Raw genomic sequence first — 7,261 nt, 5'->3', positions numbered from 1 at the left:
AGCTGTTTACCATGGTGTGGAAGTGTTTCGCCCCTGGAGAAGGTCCGCAAGCCTCAGCTCTATGTGTGAGGGCCCCACTGCCTTCAGAGGGGAGGGCACCTCCCAGGTGGAAAGACTGGGATACGAGTCGGACATCTGGACCTCCAGGCAGAGCTACAGCCAATGCCTCCTGGACACCTGTTTTGCATCTGCGTCTCCCTGGCAACGCTGTCTCCAGGAGATCATGGTCAGCTGGTCTGGGTCAAAGCTGGTCCATTTGGAGTGGGAACATATTAGCTCCACGAGGTAGATGTAATCAGCTCAGGGAACCGTCATCTCCTGGAGAAGCCCACGTGGCTGGGTGTCATGCCATGGACAGGAAGGAGGCCCTACACCAGCTGCTGACTGCCCTGCCTGGGAAAGACCGTCGGCTTTCATATCGCCACCTGACAGCTGAGCAGACTGGTTCATACTCCTGTGGGCTGGTGTGCCTTGTCAACACTGGGGGAGCTGTCACCCACAGAATCCAGACCTGGCACCAAGAGCAGAGCAAAGCAGTCCTAGAGAGAAGCCGTCTCCTCCCACCCCCGCCAGGTGGGTCTTACAGGGGACAAAGAGAAGAGGCGTGTGTGCTCAGTCCCTGCAGTCGTGTCCAACTAGTCCGCAACCCCGTGGACTGTAGCCTGTCAGGCTCCTCTGTCCATGGGATTTTCCTGGAAAGAATACTGGAGTGTGTTGCCATGCCCTCCTCCAGGGGGTCTTCCCAACCCAGGGATTGAACACACATCTCCTGCATTGCAGGCAGATTCTTAACCGACTGAGCCACTAGGGAAGTCCAAAGAGAAGAGGGGAGATTTTATATCCCTATGGCGCTATCCCAACCATACCAAAACCCCACCCCAGAGAAGCTAGTGGTGTAGCAGAAAGACCTGGAAATTGAAAGGCCAGAGAAAATGAATACTAGCCTTGATTCTGCTTCTTATTTCTAAGGCTCTCTCAGTTAAGCTTCTTCTGCTTGCAAGGAATAGAAGTAAAATCAAACAAAAACTGAAAGGGGAGAACTCATAGCATCAAAGAAAGAACAGACCTAAGGAGGCCCCAGGGCTCTCCCTGCCAGAAACACCAGGACCATCTCTCTACAGTGGCGGTTTTCAACCCTAGCTGCAGGTAGGAATCAACTAGAGAGACTTCTAAAAAACACTGATGCAGAGCCCTCACCCTCAGAAACCAGGATTTAATTCGTGTGGGTGGGGCTACCTGTCTCACTTCAGAGATATCCCAGTGATTCTACCGTGAGACTGAAAATGAGAACCACTGTTCTGGGGATGCTGTTCCAAGTGTGGTCCCCAAACCCGTAATACTCGCATCCCCGTCACCGGGAAGCTTGTTAGAAATGCAGACTCAGAACCTCCTGAACTTCCTTGAATCAGAATTTGCATTTTAATAGGATCTCTGGATAAGTTCTCAAACAGATTAAAGTTTGAGAAGTACTGGGCTGGAGTGTCATGGGCTGAATAGGATCTAACCCCTGATCTAGCCACTCCCTGAGAGGTTCTGCTTAAGAGCAAAATCCCCAGATGAGGGACGTCCCTGGTGGTCCAATGTTTAACACAGGTTTGATCCCTTAGGAAACTAAGATCCCACCTGCCAGGGAGCAGCTAAGTCCATGCACCATGACCCCTGAGCCCACTAGAGTGTCTGTGCAACTCAATGAAAGATGCAGCATGAAAAAAGAGATCCTTCATGATGCAACAAAGATCCTGAGTGCCACAAGTAAGACCCAACACAGACAAAAATATCCTCAGACAACAATCACTGGAGTTGGTCATGGTCACACCATGACAGAGGGTGGGTGAGTAGTAGGTAAGGATGCCCGGAGCCCCACCAAACCCACAGGCCGGAGAAGGGCTGCCCAGAAAGGAGTGAGGTTACAGGGCAGGTAAAGACAACACAGGTCTGCACAGTGATCTTGGACAAGTTCAGAGATGAACTTATGACCACTTTTTAAACGCTCACTGTACACCATTCACTGTGCCAAAGACTCAAACTAGCTCATGTAACTCCCCCTCCCGCCACCATAATCACAAGGCAGGTATTAATTACTGTCATTACTACTATTTCACAAAGGAGGAAAGTATGTTTAGAGCAGTAGATTTCAAACTGCAATGTGCATCAGAAGGTTTCTTAAATCACAGATTTCTGACTCAACGAATCTAGGATCAACCCCAAGGACCTGCGTTTCTAACAAGCTCCCAGATGACCGATGCTGCAAGGCTAAGCACACAATTTGGGCAAGACATTATCCCTTCAAGAGGGAAAGGCGTAAAAACCAAGTTAGAGACTCTTCAGAAAGCACTGATGCCCCCCAAAAAGGTAATGCAAACCCACTCCAGTATTCTTGCCTGGGAAATCCCATGGACAGAGAAGCCTGGCGGGCGACAGTCCATGGGGTTGTAAAAGAGTCAGATAAACAACTTAGCGACCAAACAACAACAGCAACAGCAACAAATATTACTGAAGTTTCCATCTTCTCAATAAGAAACCACCCACCTCAGTTTAGAGAGACGATTTTCCCAGGAGACAAGCACAGCTGGCATTTTGCAGAGAGAGCACAGTGAAGGGGAGCAGACCTGCTTAGAACTATAGTTACTGGGAATTCTTTGGAATTCACAGGATCATGAGCATCATTCCCTTCAGCCACACACCTGACTGGGAGGGTAACAATTTTCTTAAGAGGACAATACAGGGAAAATGTTATTACCAGAGCCCTGGCTTTTATTTGCAACCAGTACTTTTGCTCAAGACAGATGTTGAGCAAGCTGTGCCCAGTGCAGCTAACCATCAGGTAGAGTAACCTTCAACTGGTTGTCTCAATCTTGTGAAAAAAGTGAATAACACTCACAGAAGTTAGACTGCCAGGTTCAGACCTGGACCTCACCATGTACTAGCTGTGGTCAGTAACTTTATTCAGCGTGCTTAACCTCACTGAATATTCTATGCTCATCTGTAAATGAGGGAATTTTTATGATCCCTAACCTGAAGGTTACACTCGGAAAATTCCTACTAAAGTAACTGTAATATTATGAGGGGCCCTGGTGGCTCAGACTGTAAAGAGTCTGCCTGCAATGTTGGGAGACCCAGGTTCAATCCCTGGCTTGGGAAGATCTCCTAGAGAAGGAAATGGCAACCCACTCCAGTATTCTTGCCTGGAGAATCCCATGAATGAAAGAGCCTCAAGGGCTACAGTCCATGGGGTCACAAAGAGTCGGACATGACTGAGTGACTACTAGACACACACAGTATTATGAGCTCCCTATAAGCTTATTTAATTATTACTATTGGTGGGAGTGCAGGCGGTGCTAAAATATTGTTGGCAATGCCTAGATCAGGATTACTACCAACAAGTGCAATCATGATTCTGACATCGGACCCTCCCATGCTGCTAGTGGGAATATAAACACATGCGATTTCTCTAAAAAACCATTTGGCTCTCTCTCTCTCTCTCTCTCTCTCTCTCTCTCTCTCTCTCAAGAGTCTCACAAAAATACTCACATTGATTGAGAAAGTCTGCTACTAGGAATTTATTCTAGGAAAGTGGTCCAGTAAGGGGATAAAGATGCATGCCCAAGGATGCTATCACATTATTGCAAATAGTAAAATATAAAGTGTCCAACAACTGGAAAACACTTTTAAAATTGTGCTCTGTTCATAAAATGGAATCCTCAACAATTATTAAAAATAATGTCCACAACTTTTAATTGGGGATTATCTAAGTCATTATATTTTGAAAATACACATGTAAAATTTCATACAGACTCTGAATTCAATTATGTAAATATATTAAAATCAAAAGGAAGGGAATGATCCAAAAATTATGCTCTGGCTCCTGAAATAGTGCTTCTTATAATTTTTTTATATATATATTTTCCTCAGTAGTCAACCCTATAATCAGAGAGGTTAGTTAAAATCTGATACACAAGATTTTAGCAAACTAGATAATTTGCTGAGAGAGATTATTTCTATCCAGGTGTGCCATAAGTTACAGGAACCTCTTGTAAATGTGGGTGTAATAAAAATAGGGACACGGTGTTGGAAAAAGAGACAGGAGGTAAAGAGGAATGAGGAACAGGAGTAGACACCATTTCCAGGCATTCTTGAGAGAGTAGGGAACTCTCTTGAGAGAGTATGGAGTAAGGAACATGAGGCAAAAGAGCAGCGGAAGGAGGAGGGAGCAAAATTAGAGGGATCTGGGACATTCCCATTTGGGGTCACAAACCGACCGTGAGCTAAAGTGACATAATCCCCAGGTTAGGAAAGGGAATGGAGAGATATCCCATGGAAACATGTAGCCTTTGTGAGTTGCAAATTGACAAAAACTCAACTCACACTGACTTAACAAAGAGATTAACTCTAGGTGAGATCTGTCTTCAGGTTCAACCGAGCATCTGCTCTTAAAACAGTGTGATCAGCCTACTTCCTCCTCTTCCAGCTCTGCGGCTTCATCCTTAGCAGGCTCTGCCCTCAAGGGCATGAAGATGATGGCCAGAAGCTCCAGGTTTCCAACCTACTATCCGCACAACCCCAGCAAAAAGAGAATGCATCTTTCTCTATGGATCTAACAAACGTCCTACGGCTGACTCCCTGGCCCAGCCTGTTCCTGAGGCGGTCACTATAGCTGAGGGAATGGCATTTTCTGATCAGCCCGACCTGGGTGGGTGATGCCCCTTTTCCTTGAGTCACTCACAGAGACTGAGAACAAAGAAGGGGAGGTTCCCCAAAAGACAGATGGGATGCTGGTCTAAGAAAAAGAGACATGAAGACTGAGCAGGCAAAATCAACAGAGAATCACGTTGTAGAGATTCTCCCCCCAGAATATGAACCAAAGACTCAACGTACTCTCAGATATCAGAAGGATAGAACAGTGCCCTCCAGCCAGGGCAAAGGCTCTCAACCTGGGTGGACTCCTCCCTGCCTCCAGGGGACATTTGGCAACACTGGGGAAAGGTGCTCCTGGATCTGGAGGACAGAGGCCAAGGATGCTGCTAAACATCGTACAATGCACAGGACAGCCCCCTTACAACAAATCATCTAACCCCAAATGCCTACAGTGCTAAGGTAGAAAAACCCTAGTAGCCCAGATGGTAAAGAATCTGCCTGTGATGTGGGAGACCCAGGTTCAATTCCTGAGTCGAGAAGATCCCCAGGAGATGGACAGAGGAGCCTGGTGGGCTCAATCCACAGGGTCACAGAGTCGGACACGACTGAGAGACTAACACAGGGGCATCACGCAGTTTATCATCCTAACCAAACCACTTTTAAGACAAGCAAAACCAGGGAAAAACATGCTTATCAGGGACCATCCCAACAAACCAGGACATACGGTCACCCTGCCCCCAACACACTGTACAAATGAGAGGTGAAACCATCATCACTGAGGCTGAGACTCAGGCCCCATGGTCAGCAGTCACAGGAACACAAAGGCTCACCTCCCGTGCAAGGCTAATGTCTGCCCTCTCCTACTCCTGGTGCTGCTGGCAGCCCCTGACATCTACTTCCACGAGGTCACAGAACTGACCAGATTGCAAGCACCAACTCTGGGGAGTTGCCCAAAGGGCTGGCCACAGCTGCTGCTTCGAGAAATTGTCTCTAGCCTGGTCTGTGCTGTGGTGAGAGAGGCCTACTGCCTTGCTTGTAGAAGGAATCCCACTCCAATTAAACTGCAGGAGGCCTGGTGGAAAGGAGGGGGTGGGCAGGGGAGTTGGGAGCCTGGCAAGCTGCTCCTGATTTTCCCTTTTCATCTCGGAAGAGCCAATTTCAAACTTGCCTTGGGTCATAAAAGAAATTAATTTGATTCTCTCCACCTTGCTCGGAGTGGACATATGTCCCCCGCTGGAGCATCTGCTGCTGGTAGATCCAGAGTGAAGGAACCATCCCCTGGAAGTGACTCTGGTTTCAGGACGGGCCAAAATCATTTGCCTGAAGCCTGGAGAAGCAGCTGCCTCAGATTTCTCTGGGCTGTAATTTTTGCTAGCAAGTTCCAAAAATGATTCTCCTAGCTAAGGCAAGTTCCAGGTCAAAGTAGGTTTACCCAGATGGTTGTGCGTGGGCAGGACTGGTCCTTGACAAATACCTGAAGAGAATTCACCTTTGGCATCTGTTCCACCCACCTCTACCAATTACTAAGTATGATCACATTGAGTCCCTGTATATGCCAGGCATGGTCCCTGGACCTCATTTCCTGATTGCCACGACCGTTGGTGACAGACACACCTCAGGGACCTTCTTGTGCAGTCTCCCTTTGAGTATGGGTGGAAACTGTGACTTGCTTCTAACCCAGAGAATATGGCACAGGTGCTGGGTGTCACTCTCCTGACTATGTTCTATTACATAAGATCCCATCTCAGCAGACTAGAGAGAGAGTCCCTTGCTAGCTATGGGGAAGTAATCACCATGTTCTAAGAGGACCACATGGCAAGAAGTACAGGCAGCCTCTAGGAGCCGACTGAGGCCCCAGCAAGAAAACAAAGCCTCAGTCCTGCAACCACAAGAAAATGATTTCTGCCAGTAGCCTAAGTGATCCTCGAATCAGATCTCTCCCTAGTCGAGCCACTGATGAGACTGCAGCCCCAGCTGATACATGGCTTGCAGCCTAGGGAGACCCTGAGCAGAGGACCCAGTTAATCTGTGTGCAGACTCCTGATCTGCAGAAACTGAGATAACAAATAGGAGGAGGGGGCCTATTACTTTAAGCTGCTATGTTTGTGGTAATTTTTACACAGCAGTAGAAAAGTAACACACAGTATTTCAAATGAGGAAAATGTGACTCAGGGACAATAGTACGCTGCAGTGTTTGAGTTTGAGGGGTGGGCTGCTGTCTCTGGGGTCGCACAGAGTCGGACACGACTGAAGTGACTTAGCAGCAGCAGCTTCAACTACCACCATGCAGTTTTAACATAGAAAAGTAGAAAAAGCCATTTACATCAGGTTAGTGAAAGATCAATCCAGCCTGTGAACCCAGAAGCCCTGCCCGATGTTCACACAGCAAATCACTGCACTGCTTTCAGACTCTGTTTCCTAATCTGTGAAATGGGTTCAGTTCAGTTCAGTTGCTCAGTCGTGTCCGACTCTTTGCGACACCATGAACCACAGCACTCCAGGCCTCCCTGTCCATCACCAACTCCTGGAGCTTACCCAAACTCATGTCCATCAAGTCGATGATGCCATCCAACCATCTCATCCTCTGTCATCCCCTTCTCCTTCTGCCCTCAATCTTTCCCAGCAT

This window comes from Bison bison, unplaced genomic scaffold, assembly GCF_000754665.1.
Source record: "Bison bison bison isolate TAMUID 2011002044 unplaced genomic scaffold, Bison_UMD1.0 scf7180017864072, whole genome shotgun sequence".
Classification (NCBI taxonomy): domain Eukaryota; kingdom Metazoa; phylum Chordata; class Mammalia; order Artiodactyla; family Bovidae; genus Bison; species Bison bison.
Note: the sequence above shows the minus strand (reverse complement) of the source record.